Source organism: Rutidosis leptorrhynchoides, chromosome 1 (assembly GCF_046630445.1).
Source record: "Rutidosis leptorrhynchoides isolate AG116_Rl617_1_P2 chromosome 1, CSIRO_AGI_Rlap_v1, whole genome shotgun sequence".
Lineage (NCBI taxonomy): Eukaryota > Viridiplantae > Streptophyta > Magnoliopsida > Asterales > Asteraceae > Rutidosis > Rutidosis leptorrhynchoides.
In genome coordinates this window covers 617811788-617829098 of record NC_092333.1, presented here as the reverse complement: position 1 = coordinate 617829098, position 17311 = coordinate 617811788, and positions in this window count along the sequence as shown.

Below are 17311 nucleotides of genomic sequence, written 5' to 3'. Positions count from 1 at the left end.
TTCTTTTACGAACTAAGTCAGAAACCCCCGCCATTATCATTGAATTCATTAAAAAGATTCAACGCTCTTTTAACAAACATGTTAAGAGCATCAGAACTGATAATGGGACGGAATTTAAGAATGACCCGCTTGATAGTTATTTGAAAGACAAAGGCATTGAACATCAGTTCTCTGCTGCTCGGACCCCCCAACAAAATGGAGTAGTCGAACGACGTAATCGTACGTTGTGCGAAGCAGCATGAACGATGCTTGCCTACTCCAAATTACCTCCAAAAATGTGGGGGGAGGCCATTTCAACTGCATGCTATACCCAAAATCGTTGTATTGTAAACAAACGTTTTGATAAAACTCCATATGAGTTATTATATGGTAGACGCCCAAATGTCAAATATTTCCGTGTTTTTGGTTGTATATGCTATGTGCTTAACGATTTTGACAGCCTCGGAAAGTTTGATCCTCATGGCGATCAGACCATATTTCTTGGTTATTCCTCGAACAAAGTTGCTTATCGTGTTTATCATAAGCGGACAAAGATGATTAAAGAGAGCATTAACGTCAAGTTCGATGAATTTTTGGGAATGGCTTTTGAACAACTCAGTTCAAAACCCGATCCTAACCTGGCTATTACTTCTTCCACGCAAAACTCAATTTTCTCGAAGAAGGGTGTTCCTACGGTTACATCAGAGGAACTGGATATCTTGTTTGATAGTCTTTATACTCCTCAACAGTATTCAAATGTTCAAGCCGTACCGGTTACACCATCACAGTCAACTACTGTGGAGACTCTTCAAAGTCTTTTTGATGAAGATTCAACACCAACTGATTCACCTGTTGCTTCTTCATCCTCCCTCCAACCTCCTGTTACTGATAATCTTGAACCAATTCAAGATTCATCAGTTGATACAACTCCAGCTGTTTCTCCAGAAACTCTATTGAATCCATTAGATAATGTTACATCAGATCCAGCGGATCAAGGCTCAACATCAACAACAGTTGATGTTTCAATGGATACCACTGATGTACAACCTCTTCCACACACCCGATGGACTAAAAGTCATCCAATAGATCTTATTATTGGTGACGCATCTGCTCCAGTGTCAACTCGAAGGGCTACTTAGAATATGCGTCTTTTCACAGCCTTTCTTAGTAAGATTGAACCAACAACGGTTGTTCAAGCTTTACTAGATCCATACTGGGTAGTTGCAATGTAAGACGAGATCAATCAATTTGAACGATTGAAAGTATGGCGATTAGTTCCAAGACCAACGGGTCAACGACCAATAGGGGTAAAGTGGATTTTCAAGAACAAGAAAGATTCTGATGGAATTGTGGTTCGAAACAAGGCACGTCTTGTGGCCAAAGGATATCGACAACAAGAAGGCATTGATTATGACGAAACGTTTGCTCCGGTTGCTAGGATTGAGGCAATTCGTCTTTTCCTTGCATTTGCTTCTCATATGAAGTTCACGGTGTTTCAAATGGATGTCAAAACTGCTTTTCTGAATGGTTATCTTCAAGAGAAAGTCTATGTTGATCAACCAGAGGGCTTTGTCGATCCCATTCATCCAAACCACGTTTACTACTTGGAGAATGCTTTATACGGTCTGAAGCAAGCACTGCGTGCATGGTACGAGACCTTAACAAAGTATTTGCTGGACAATGGTTTCTCTCGTGGAACGATTGATACAATGCTATTCATCCGTAAAAACCACGGTCACATTCTCTTGGTTCAAATTTACGTTGATGATATTATTTTTGGTTCCACGTCCCCGGCCTTATGCAAAGAATTTGGTGACCTTATGGCCAGCAAATTCGAAATGAGCATGCTTGACCAGTTAACTTTCTTCTTGGGGTTACAAGTAAAACAATTACCAAATGGGATTTTTATCAGTCAAACAAAGTATATCAATGATATGCTAAAACGTTTTAAAATGACTGCTTTAAAACTAATGACAACCCCAATGAGGACTTTAGTGGATGCTGATACTAATGGGGAACCCTTTGATATTACGCTTTATCGAAGCATGGTTGGTTCTTTAATGTATCTTACTGCAAGTCGACCAGACATTACACTTGCCGTAACTATCTGTGCCCGCTTTCAGTCCAACCCTAAGAAATCTCACTCCAAAGCGGTTGTTAGGATTTTTCAATACCTTAAAGGTACACCTAACCTTGGGATCTGGTATCCTCATGGATCCGATTTCAATCTCACTGCTTATACTGATGCGGATCATGGTGGTTGCCATGTTGATAGAAAAAGCACATCTGGATCAATTCAGATGTTGGGGAATAGGCTAGTTGGTTGGTCATCCAAAAAGCAGAACTGTGTGTCTTTATCAACAGCTGAGTCTGAGTACATTGCTGCAGCTCACTGTTGTTCACAAGTTTTGTGGATGCAAACTCAACTCTTGGACTATGGCTTTAAGATTTCTAAGACCCCGATCTATTGTGATTCACAAAGTGCTTTTGCAATAACAAGATTCTAAAACTAAACACATAGATATTTGTTATCATTTCATTAAGGACCATGTAGAGAAAGGGGATGTAGAATTATACTTTGTGCCTACTAAAGTGCAGTTAGCTGACATGTTCACTAAACCTTTAGATGAACTTAGGCTAAAATTCTTGATCAAAGAGATTGGCATGGTAGAGTATAGTGCTTGATATTCCTTAGATCTGTTGGGACTTATTTTTGGGATCTTGTGTTTAGGGGGAGTAGATACTTTCTAGGGGGAGCAACTAAGTTTCAGTGCTTTAGATAATTTTTCTTTAAGGGACTGCCTTTAGATTAATGATAACTTCCTAGGTACATTTGTTCAATGGTTACGCAAGGGGGAGGTAACTCATTGATATCCTATTTTAAGGGGGAGTTGATTCATTTTCTTGGGAACATAATCAAAATGTTGATTTACTTTCTTGTATATCACATTTTGAGGGGGAGAAAAAGGGAGAAAATGAGAAAATTATTCAAAAATATTGTTTTTCTAAAGTGAATTCAAAATTTCTTTGTTTTTATCTGAAATAATTCACTATGGCTTGTATATATCTCAGTATGCAACCCGTGTCAACAATTGGTATCACTGGAGATTTGTACTTTGTATAAAATTCAAAGTTCTTTTAAGTACAAATCTTATTTTGAAAAATTCATAAAAATTGGAAAAGATAAAATCCAAAAATATTTAAATTTTACTGAATAAATGCTATTTTTAGCATTTTACCGAGTCTGACAACCAACTGTACAGATTCGGTAAGTTCAAAGTTTTCAAAAAATTGTCTCAGAATTGTTTTTCATGAAAAGATTGAAATGGATTTCAAGAGGAAAAATCAATTTGTCAAGATTTGGAGTTAAATTGTTTATGTTTTGAAAAATTGGACTGAATTCGGTATATTAGGCCCGTTCTGTAAAGCCCATTTGGTATTTTACCTTCGGTATCTATAAAAGGAGAGTCAAAGTCAAACATTACTCTTACTGTTATTAATTACCTACCGAGTCTGTTGATTATACCGAATCTGCCTAATTCTACCGAGTCCGTCATTCTGTTTCTTCAAATTCTTGGTAATTGTTCATTTTAATCAATGTTTAAGATATATTATTGTAGATCTGAGATAATTATGTTTTTATCAACTAGAAAAGTTTAAAATAACTGGATTATGATCTTTAATTTTTGAAATCTTGTTGATTATACCGAGTCTGAGTCGATTTCAATTAATCTTTGATTAAACTCAATTGATTTGGAAAATCAACATGAAATCTTGTCTAATCTGAGTTAAATTGACTGATCTATCATTTGACCAAGCCTGATTACATGTTTAATTGCTTATTTGATGGATTCTGTATCTATCGAATGTGTTCTTATCTTGATACCGAATTTGTTCATACAATTAACATGTTAATATGCTTGTAATTGAATGGTTGTTTGATCATGGTTGTGAAATTACATGATATGTGATAGAATATGCATGTTTGAGTGACTTTCTGTTAATTGTTGAAGATACCGAATCTGGTTTTCCTTCTTGATACCGAGTCTGAAATTTGGTACCTTGAAATTTTCTGATTTTTATCTTCAAACACCTAACATGTTTATTCTATATTTTTCTGATATGAAAACTCAAACTTATTTGGTTACAGAATCTAAAGTTTTCATAACTACCGAATCTGCTTGAATTGTACTGAAATTGACTAAGTGTTGTTTTGATTCCTTGTGTTATATAATTGACTTTGCATGATGATTTTGTACTAAGATGAATATCATATGAATGTCATGGTTGTCAATTATTTGTTCATATTTGAGAATAAAAGACTTTTATATTTGAAAAACCATAAAAATCTTAAAATTTAAAAAATATAAAAAGGATTTCAAAGGCAAATAAGAATAGAGATATATGCTTTTTGTTAAATATCTTGTGGTCTTCTATTTCTTATTTATACAGCTAAATGGCGAACAATCACTTTATCAACTCTGAAACCAATATTCCCTGCAAATATTGGACTGCAATTCTAGAGAGGCATATTTTATGGCCTGCTCTGAGCTCCACAGTTAGTGTGCCAGAAACAGACTTGGATATTCTTAACAGATCAATCAGATTTGTGGAGGCCACACAACCAAATGCTACTAATCCACAGGGCGAACCAGCCAGATTTGAATTTAGGCTGAGAGGAGTACAAGGATTTAGGAGTATCATAAAAGCAGACTTTAGGAGGATATTCAGACTTCGTCTTGTACAGAATGCTCCTGCTTTTCCTGCTACTCAGCAAATGATGACTTCTGTCTTTGATCTTGGTTATGTTGGAGCTACCAATGTTCCACCAGCTAAGTTTCAGAAGAAATATCTGCACTCAAGGTGGTATGTGATCTTCTCAATCATCAACAGATGCTTGTTGATGACAAGAAGTGGATCTGATAGCTTAACTGTGCTGATGCTCAAACTTTTCTACTCATTCACAAGAGTAGAGAATCCTGATTATGCAAAACTTATATGGGATTTGGTTCAGGCACAGGTTGAAAAGCCAAGGGGTTTATACATCCCTTGCGAAAGGTTTTTTTGTATCTTTATCCATGATGCTATCAATGCTTGCAGAAATGCAAATATCTTTGTACCAGGTACACATGGATTACAGATGAAAAGGTTTGGAGAGCTGAAGATGAACACCCCTATGGTGTCTGATAATCAATTCACTGCGACAATTCCAAATTGGCTAGTGAGGCTAGCTGAACCCCAAGACGCTCGTATGCGTTCTTATTTTCAGGCTGTAGGAATACCTCTTCCGAACCCGGTACAACAAGAACAAGTTGAACCTGCCGTGGTTCCAGCCCCAGAGGTTGTAGAGGAACCTATAGTTAAACCACCCGGGCCAGCTAATCCTCCACTTAGGGTGAACCTCAAACGATCTAGGGTAGCACACCAAGTTCAACCCGTGAGGATCAGGGAACCTAGTCTAACTAGGATTGAACCAACCCTTTCCACAACACCCGAAGGAAGCAGTGACACTTTAGCAATAGCATCTGAATCATCTCCTGAACATTCTCCTAAGAGAACTCGATACATGCCTGATGAGATGATTCAGACTCCGCCAACCCAACGAGTAACTAGATCTAGGACTTCGACACCCATCGTCCGCCAAACAGTTACTCCAACCAGTGGTGATACGGACCAAGACCTAGAGCCAATTAGGTCACCCTCATCCATCTCCGTATCACATTCAAGAATAACAGTAAGCCCTACGCTAAATGAAGCGCAAGCTTCGGTAGGTAAGAGATCTAAACACACGGATGGTAAAATGACCACTAAGCCCATCCAATCTAAACAGGACTTAATAATAAATCCTACAAAGCAAGGTGCTTCGGCATCTAAGGAAGTAAAGTCTTCCTCTGCAGTAAAGTCTGCGTTGACTCAATCGATTGAGGAAACTCAATCATTGAAGACCAGAACGGCCGAAGGGGAGCCAAAAAATCTTGAAAAGGCACCCTGCGTATCGGCTGGAAATCCTCCTGTACTTCAACGTACAACAAGGTCTCGAGGTCCGGCTTATCTTGATGAGGAAGATCTATCGTGTCCCATGGAAACGAGTCAACATGACAATCCTTCGGGATATTTATCAGACTTCCAGCAGACTGTTCCCTTGGTTCATGAAAGTGATCCATTGGTTCAAACCACTTCTCTTCCGGATTCTGAATCTCAGGGTCTGGAGGAAGAGTCTTTAACTAAAAGAGATCTGCCACCTCATGGTATATCAATGATTTCAGGAGTCGGGGATAGCAATATCTCTGCGAGAACTAAACAGATGGGTAGTTCTACTACTCTGTCAGAGTCCCATGAGACCAAAGTCATGGAGGCGGATGCTTCGAAAGAAACTTCGCCGGTGACAACTCCGGTTGTTACCCAACCTCCATCAGAAGGGGATATCACGAATCTGACTAGTAGTCTGTACAGCCCTACATATAAGAATAATATCTCACAATCATCCTTACCTGCCCTCACGGCAACTCAAACACTTCCACCGACATCACCTTCAACAGTTGCTGCTGATGCTGTTTTTGTTCATGGTTACACTGTTGTTTCACCAACTGGGTCACCTTATCTAAGTTCAAATAGATATGGATTACAGTATCTCTCTGACAATGAGGTAGAGGAGCTCTATCTTACTGAGTTTGCTAAACGAACTGATCTTGATGAAGTTCGCGAAACTATGATGATTTATCTTGAGCAAGCAAGGATAGTGTATCCTTTATCTCCATGCAAGTCACCTGGACCAATTCACATGCCTGATCATGATGATTTCGATCCCGACAATCTTCATGAGGGGGAGAATAGACAAGGAGGTTATCGGTCCAGTGTTTTTCAAAGATCAACTTATGAAGCTGGTACATCTAGTCAACAGAAGGATAAAGATGTTGTTGATATATCTGATTCCAGTGATGAAATTGAAGAAATTCAGTGTGAAAGTTTTCTAGATGAATCAGAAAGTCAGAGAGAGGGTGACTCAGGAATGTTAATGATTATGGATTCAGCTGATCTATCAGAGAAAAAGTTAACTCAAGAGGACAATCAAAACTTTGACAACATTGAAGATATTTTGAAGGGGTCATCGAGTGTCGCCAATGAATTCAATGATCATCAATTTGTTAATTTGACATCTCCAACTGACGAATTTGGAATACACTTTGAAAAGGAGATTTTCTCTAATGGCAAAGAAGATACCACGACTCCTCCCGATTTGAATGTTCCTTTTCAAATTGCAGAGATTGTTCTTGAACGTGATGCAAATTACCAACTGAGTGAGGATGAAGTGAAAAATATTCTTCGTTCACCATTCATTGAACAACAAGCATATAGAATTTATGGTGATTCTGATCTTGTCCTTTCTGCATCAATGAGTGTTCTGGGTGCATGGAAATATCATAAGAAACCAGAATTTCTCAAAGCTTATCTGAGTGTTCGTGACAAATTCAAATTGAAGAATGAAGAGAAACTTCAAATTCAGCGGAGTTCAGAGATTAAAAGCATAAATAAGATTTTGATGATTAATAAGGATGGAGTGAAGATGCCATTGTTTCAAGTTACAAGAATGGATGATGAGGATTATCAATTCTCAGAAGCGGATTTTGATAAACTGAAGATGGATGACATTATTTTCATTTACAACTATCTGATTAACTTGAATGAATCTGCAACAATTTATCATGCTACTGCAATGAAGGCAGTCTACAGGTTTATTCTTGATTCGATGAGATGGATGTCAGTTCATGATTTTCAGTTGGGATTGGAATCTGGACACAAAAAGCTCGGAATCAAACCACCAAATCAAGTGATTGAAGAGCTAAGATACATGTCCTTACTTGAAGTGAGCGACTGTCCATATGGGTTTGTATTTGTCAATTCTTACTATACAAAGATCTTCATCAGAGTCTCAGATTTCAGAAGATACTCAGACGGAACGTTGATGTATGCTTTCAAGTACATGAGATGGAGATTGATCAATAACTGCTATTCAACTGAAGATATTGAGATTGTCAAATACATTCTCACAAGATTAAAAAGTCGTCTCAAAACAAGAGTGAATATACGAAGATATGAGAATCTCAAGGGATTCAAATCTAAAGTTCACTTCAGAGGAACAAAGTTCCTTTAGATGTTTCAAAATAGGATTATGTTGTAAAGTTCACATTTAACACTAAGGGGGAGATTGTTAGGACCCCGAAGTTGTATAGTGTTAATGTGAAAATAAGCTTAAATGAAGGTTCCTTAGAAGAGGGCTATATAAGGAACCTAAGTAGTCCTAATTAGATAGCCATTGCATTGTAACTGAGTTCTAGAAGATGTGGAATGTAATTGTACCGATTCTCTCTAATATCGAGTCTCATGCTTACATACCGAATCTCTCTTTATCTTATCATTTCTCTCAATCTCAACATGATCTGACCTATCATATAGCTATGGAAGTTATGGGTATGGTTCGAGGGTATTGCTCGTGAGTCAAACTAGTGTTTATCATCTCCCTCTACGTACTCTCCTGCAATATTGAATCACAATATTGATATGTGAGCATTCATATTCTATCTTTTATATATTAATAGTGTACCCCTGACTAGTGCTCGAGTATATATGATTATGCATGCTTGTATGTTTAATAATGTCGTTGGATAGTTTATGATGAATCATGAGTTTGATACATATGCTACTGAGATAAGGTATATGATATGCATGTCGTTGGAAAGGTGGCGAAAAATTAATAACTTTTCATTTAGAAACCGTATAGTTTCGATGAACGGATTAAAAGATATAGTCAATTGAATTATCATTAATTTTAGTATTATTACTAAAACGATTATTATTATTATCTTCGTTATTATCGTCGTTATTATTATCTAATTATTATTATTATTATTATTATTATTATTATTATTATTATTATTATTATTATTATTATTATTATCGTTATAAGAATTATTATTAAAAATTGTCATTGTTATTAGTATTACTACCGTTATTATCATTAAGATTATTATTAACATTATCATTATTATTACTACTATTATCATTATTATTATTATTATTATTATTATTATTATTATTATTATTATTATTATTATTATTATTATTATTATTATTATTATTATTATTATAAGTATTAGTATTATCATTAATATTATTATAATACTTATTAGATCATTATCATAAAAACTAATATTAGTATCATCTACTTATTATGAATAATAATAATAATATTATTATCATTATTATGAATGCGATATAAAGAGAACTAAAAACTATTAAACAAATCAATTAGGAAATAATGAGTATGAGTATCATGATGAAATTAAAATATTGTAAGATATTGATTTAAGAGAAAAATATCGATTTCATTATTTTTATCATTATTATTATTATTAAAAGTATTATTAATATTAAAACTATCATTTTTATTAAAATTATCTTTTTTTAATAGAAATATCATTGTTATTATAAAATATCATTATTATTATTTTAGTACTATTAATAAAATAATAATAATTATTATTATCGATAATATTAAAAAGTGTTGTTATAATTAAGATTATCATTGTTAGAAAATGTATTCATAAAAATTATCGTTTTATAAATAATATTAGTATTATTAAATAACAACAATATTATTATCACTGTTATTCTCATTAATATGCTTATAATAATATTATTTATTATTAAAAATTATTATTATCATTAATAAACATAAATAATAATATTATTATTATTTTATTATTATTATTATTATTATTTTATTATTATTATCATTACTATTATTAAAATAACTAATATTATTATTATTACAAAATAATACAACTTTTGTTCATTATTATTATTATTAATATTACTTTATCAAATAAATATGTGATACAAAGATATTAATAATATTGTTATTATTATTATCATTACTATTATTAAAATAACTAATATTATTATTATTAAAAAATAATACAACTTTTGTTCATTATTATTATTATTATCAATATTACTTTATCAAATAAATATGTGATACAAAGATATTTTTACTACACGTAATATAATTACATTAATAATACATACCACTATATTTTTATGATATCAAGTGAACTTTATAAATTTTATTACTGGAGATATATAAAAGTATATTTTCATCATATATAGATTTTAATATAAATTTTTATTAATAAATGACTTGTATTATTTACTCTAATAAATCTGATAAATATATTTAAATATATAAAACGACTATAGTTAAGTTATATAATAAACATGTATAGATTTTGAAAGTCATTTTGGGATAAGTTGACTTTTATTGACTTTTGCATGATAATCTCGAGCATTAGGATTGTGATACACTATGACCTGACCTAAATTGATTAGACATTTATTTGACCAACATATACTAATATATGTTCGTGAATCCGAGGTCAACCTTGCACTTGTTCAATGCCGTCATATGTATTTTTACTACGAAATACAATATTGTGAGTTTCATTTGCTCCCTTTTTAAATGCTTTTGCAATATATATTTTTGGGACTGAGAATACATGCGATGCTTTTATAAATGTTTTATGAAATAGACACAAGTAATCGAAACTACATTCTATGGTTGGATTATCGAATCGAATATGCCCCTTTTTAGCTTGGTAGCCTAAGAATTGGTGTTTATTATAATTGCCACCAAGTGACGCGAATTCTAAAGATAGATCTATGGACTTTGACAAGTCCCATTCGGGGTACGAATGCTTTAGTACTTCGATTATCATATTCGATGAGAGTCCCGGAATGATGGGGATATTCTATATGCATCATGTTAGTTCGGTTATCAAGCGTTCACCATTAGATGATTTTTAATTCGCGGGTTACACGTATTATTTTGTACTCGGGTTACGTGTACAATTAAATATCTGGAAATCTTGTGGTCTATTAAAATGATGGAAATGAATGTTTATGGTAAACTAATGAACTCACCAACCTTTTGGTTGACACTAGAAAGCATGTTTATTCTCAGATATTAAAGAAATCTTCCGCTGTGCATTTGCTCATTTTAAAGATATTACTTGGAGTCATTCATGGCATATTTCAAAAGACGTTGCATTCAAATCGTTGAGTTCAATAAAGATTATTATTAAGTAAATGATAGATTAGGTCATTTATAGTTTGGATATTATGAAATGGTATGCATGCATGTCAACTTTTGATGAAATGAAAGGTTATCTTTTAAAAACGAATGCAATGTTTGTAAAATTTATCATATAGAGGTCAAATACCTCGCGATATAATCATATGTTTTTGTTTTCGTCCTTATGGATTAGGATGGGTCGTCTTATATGGTATCAGAGCGGTGGTCTTAGCCAACCAGGTCTTGCATTAGTGTGTCTAACGGATAGTTGTTAGGATGCATTAGTGAGTCTAGACTTCAACCGTGTCTGCATGTCAAAAAGTTTTGCTTATCATTCTTGTCGGAATTTACATGCTTATCGTTTTTAGTCTAGACATATCTTACTGCATTGATTGCATGAATAGTGTATAGACAAAGTTCATATCTTAGCGTATCTACTAATTCATATCTTAGCATATCTATTACTGAAAACTTTACCTGACATCTTCCAAAGATTCCTCTGTGATTTATGGGATTTTGGTATTATATATACATATGTAAATTATGTATTGAAGAATACCAATCTAAATCCTATAATCTATCTCATATAAAAAATCATTTCCCTAATTATACAAGATGGATCACGTATCTAGTTCAAATTCTTTAGATTCTGAAAACTATTCCGATATGGATTTTCATTCGAGCTCCGAAAGCAGTGTGATCGAAATGGATCAACCAATTAGCCATCATCTATTCTGGATGAATTGGGGATGGGTTCGTAGTCTACTAAATCATTGGAGACAAGAAGAAGGTGATCCCTTCCATCCCGCACATTCCCCTCTTGGCGAAGAACCTGAAGCACTTACCGGCGAACCTGTTCGTAATACTATTTTCTCTCTTATTTCCAGAGTATCTTGTCATGAATATATACTATCTCAAATTCTAGATCTTATTCATCCGTTCGTCCGAACCGACAATCATCCCGGTGTAATAGAAGAAGTCAACGAGCTTCGCGCTCGGATAGTAGCTTTGGAGAATATGGTGCAAAGGTTACAAGCACCACCAGCAGCACCGGCAGCAACAGTACCACCATCAGCAACACCAACAGTACCATCACCACCACCAACAACAACAACATCCGCATCCCACACTTCAACATCATAACCTATACCCTGATCAATAACGTCATACGCACCATAGATACCAAGTAGTATCAACAACAATAACCGATGAAGTATTAATCTATAACTTCATTGGAGGAACATTCTGTGGTGATTATATAATCTCCAAAGTCTTAGAGATTATCTATTCCAGCCTTAATCATAAATCAGATGTGTGGACCGAGATGATAAAAGGAAGAGTAAAAAAAAACTCTGACAAGGAGAGTGCACGAATTACAAGCTAGACTTGTTTTACCAGCAGCATCAATAGTACCGTCAGCATCACCAGCACCATCAGTACCGTCAGCATCGTCAGAATCAGCAGCATCTACAACATCACAAGCTATCCATAATCACCGCAAACACCATCACTAATCAACAACGCGTATATTGTATCAATGAGTTATGAAGTATTAACTCATTCCCTCTGAAGAAATTATATGTATATTTTATATATATATGAATTTTGAGATCAAAATAAATCTTTTCGTACTAAGCTATTATGTATGAATTAAATAAAAGTAGATACTACTCGGTTAAATTCATATTACTAATATGCTAAGATGTACATCCTTCCTTAACAACTTAACTATCATTAACTACGATCTCGGTTTCAACTCAATGAATTCCGTTCCATAGTAAACCAAGTGTTTTATTCAATTATATGTTTGATTTTACACTTTCATCTTCGATGTACTCGAAACTTTCTAAGAAAATATCATTCGTATCTTGCGAAATTCATAAGAATTCCACAAGCATCAACATCCGTCACCAAGGAATATCAATAAGAATAAATGATGAAGTATTAATTCCATTAGTGAAATACTCCACGAAGATTATGTAATATTTAATGTTTTAGAGATTATTCATTCCATCCAAAAAAATAAAAATAAAAATCAGATGAGCTTAATTAAATGTTAACTCATTAAATCTGTATTACATCTGAAGGAAGTATACATATATTTTCATAAAGACTGTTATAAAATTCTCACGTACAAAATATTATTTGTGAAATTTTTTTAACGGGTAGGTAATACCCGAGAGATATATAAATTCACAATTAATATGTTACATTCTTCGATTCTGATTCAACAATCATCAAATATACTCACTACCTTCACAACGATACACATTCTTTCATGGAAATCAAAACAACCATTCACATCCAAATTTGATTACATATTCTGATTCTGACAAATCAGAATTCAAGTCAAGATTGAACAGAAGGCATCACTCTTAGATCCCTACATCTTTCAAAACTATACTTTGACTTCAAAATTGTACTAGAACATCACTGTTACCACACAAAAAAAAAATATTCAAATCATTCAAAATTCTAGAACATCATATGTATATTAACGATTACAATCTGTGTTCAAACCCTTCGAAATTCCTGAAGACACTTCAAATAATGAACAATTGAAATGGTGATCCAACCACATGTTACCCACAGTCATGTACCTGAAAAACTCTCGAAACCAAACTCATAGTTCAACACGTATCCGTGTCAGACCCTTTGGTATCTATTAGCAAAAATAACCTTTCAATCCCTTTTCAAAGTATACAGTTTTATCACATCTCCAGCAAATCAACATCGACCTTTCATTCGAATAAGCCTTATTATAACTTTGAAATATAAGTTTGTCCTTCATCATCATTACTGGGGAACCGTTTATATCCCATCAGATTAGCAGTAAACTTATCAACAACTTCATTGATCTTTGTGACGATCGCTCCAAATCTATATGGACGAACACGTCATTCATCGATTTCATTGTGAGGTATTTGACCTCTATATGATACGTTTTGTAAACATTGCATTCTTTTGAAAAGGCACATCATAAATGAATATTTAAATCAAAGGTTTTCGACAGCTGATGATTTCTACATATAGACAATCACTGTAAATAATAGTTTACAATAGTACTTCCATTGACAATGCAGTCAAAATAAGATACATGGTGATGATTTGGTGAATGCAACGTTTCCTTGAAAAATATGCCATGTAAGACTCCATGCACATAGATTGTCTTACATATAATCAAACAGCGGAAGACTTCTAGGAAACCTGAGAATAAACATGCTAACAAGTGTCAACACAAAGGTTGGTGAGTTCATAGTTTTAATGTATCGTATAATCTGTATATAAAGGTGGATCACAAGATTTCAGTTGTTTCATCCGAAACGTTTATCAAAATATTATACGAAATTGAGCACCCTGGTAACTGAGCTTTAACGTCTATAATAAGTACCCCTGTTTTAACATACATGCAACCAACATGTACAATACACGCAAACCAACGTATATTAACTCAAATAGCATACGTCTGTTTTATAGTTCAGGCTAGGGTTTCTATACCTGGAACAGACGGGGATGTCAAGCCCTATGGATCCATATACATCTACTCGCGCCCACCAGTTCTTATAACCGGCAGTTACTAGTAACCAAAGCTAAGGGATTTTCGGTTCAAACTCAGTGTAGAATTTAGTATATGCTTGTGTCCATTGCGTTTAAAAATAAAGTGCATGTATTCTCAGCCCAAAAATATAGATTGCAAAAGCTATTAAAAAGGGATCTATAAACTCACCTTAGCAGCATATAAAGTCGTTCACCAAAATGTGATCGAAACTTGGATTACCAAATAACCGTAGATCTCAACGTATCAATATTGAGATTCAATATTGCAGGAAAGGTACGTAGATGCAACGGAGACGATAAATGCTAGATTGACTTTACGAGCTATATTCCCGAACCATACCCATAACCTCCTTAGCTATAACCCATAATTTCCTTAGCCCTATCCTACTCGAAAATCAGTTTTGGAAACTCATCTTAGATCACTCGAGCAGCACTCCGTCGTAGTATTTTATGTGTAATACTAATAATATTAATACTCTTAATCATTAAAATTAATAATAATATTAATCTTTAATAATAATAATAATATTAATATTAATATATATAAATATAGAGAGAGTAGAGATTGAGATCAGAAATGGATTCGGGTACCAGAGTGTTCGAGCTTTATACATGTTTGGCCTAACCACACCCCATGCGATCGCATGGGGTTTGTGGTATTAAATCATGCGATCGCATGATCACATTTACCAGCTGGAATCCACTTCACTCCCCTGCCGACACTCCATTTGTAATGTAACATAAGTAATTTATATATATTATTTAATATATAATATATTTAATCTTTAGAATTAATTAAATATAATATTATATTTACGTTCGTGGTAAAAATGTAATTTTTGTTCAAATAACTCGTACGTTGTCACTCGACTCATGTACCACTTTCGGTTTTTCGAGTGCACTTTCGTACGTCTAGAAAACTAGCCTTTTACGTTACGTGACGTGTACCTTTAATAATAATTTGATTTATTTATCAAAAAAAATGCTTTATGAAAATGTATCTTATAAAATTTGAGCGTCGTGGTCATTTGCTTCTATAAATCAGTGACTCGTTGTTTACCAAAATATTTTATTTTAAATTAAGACGTTTTATGACGAAGTTAAAATATATAGATATATGTATATACATTTTTAGAAATATAAATTTGTATCCGAAATCTTTCATCTAACAATATAACATTTAGTTTTTCAAAACTATTTATTTTTCAAAGTTTATTTTTATTTTACTTAGGAAAATAGTTTAGCGCGTAACGTTTTTCTTTTTAAGAATTTAAATAGATACAAGTACTAATCGTTTTTAAATATCAATTGCGTCACTAGGCGGGTGTTACTACCGTATACTTAATTTGAAAACATATATATTTAATGAACACGTTTTAAATACATGTTACAACCAATATTTCAACTTATGTTTATTTATCCAAAGGCAATTTAGATAGACAAGTCATGTTATATGAAAAAGTGTTTTCGTACAGTTGAAAACTACATCAATTGATTACTATGGAATTCCATCGACAAACATATGGAACTAAATACCATATTGTAAAGTATTTATACTTAATATTTCGTTAACGTTATCAAGTTATAATATATACGCGTATTCATATATAATCATTTACGTTCGTTTAATGGTTCGTGAATTATTGGAATTTGGTCGAGGTTAAATGAATGTATGAACATAGTTTAAAATCCTTTATACAAACTTTTCAAACTTTGCTTATCGTGTCGGAATAATATAAAGATAAAGTTTAAATTTGGTCGAAAATTTCTGGGTCGTCACAGTACCTACCCGTTAAAGAAATTTCGTCCCGAAATTTGAGTGTGGTTGTCATGGCTAACAATAGAAATGTTTTCATGACGAATATGAGTTGATAAATAGAGTTTTATCACCGTTGTGTAATATGAGTTGATAAATAGAGTTTTATCACCGTTGTGTAATATGAATAAACAATTCGATTATTTGAAGAGTACGAATGAAGCTATCACAAAAGTGTGAAGTGAGAGAAGTAGAGTTTCGTCGTATCTTTTGACGCAGATAGGGTTGATTTCCGGAGTTTTAGGGATTTAAAGAAAATCTTGGAAATCTATATGATCTGATTCTTCGAGATTTAAGGAAATTAGGATCTCTTTAGTTAAATGCGGTCATCTGTCTTGATTGTTACGTCTGATTTTTCCTTTATAAATTAAACTCTTCCGTTCCATCATCCTCACCATTCCTATACTTTATTTCTTAGTTCATACATCCAAAAGATTGTAAAAATGCTTAATCCTGTTCTAATCCTTGATATTTTTCTAATTATCACTTCTTTCATCCTTCTTTTAAACTTCTACCAGAAAAATCTGTTTCCTTCTACTATTGCCTTGGGGTGATACTATTCTTAATTATATCGTGTCTTTATATTGCTATTCGTATTAATATCCACGATTTGTAACTTCAGTGTTGTTATTGGGCTTTATATTTTCTCTTATATTTTGGAGCTCTATGCTTTCGTTTTTCCTTCCCGACTTCAAGTCAAGTGAATAATGGTCCAGAATTCGTAGCTATACATTTCGGAATGAACATAGTTAATGTTCTAAGAAAGAAATTGTAATGACACGATCTTGATTTGTCAAATTACCAGAATATCTGGAAAAGACCGAATCATC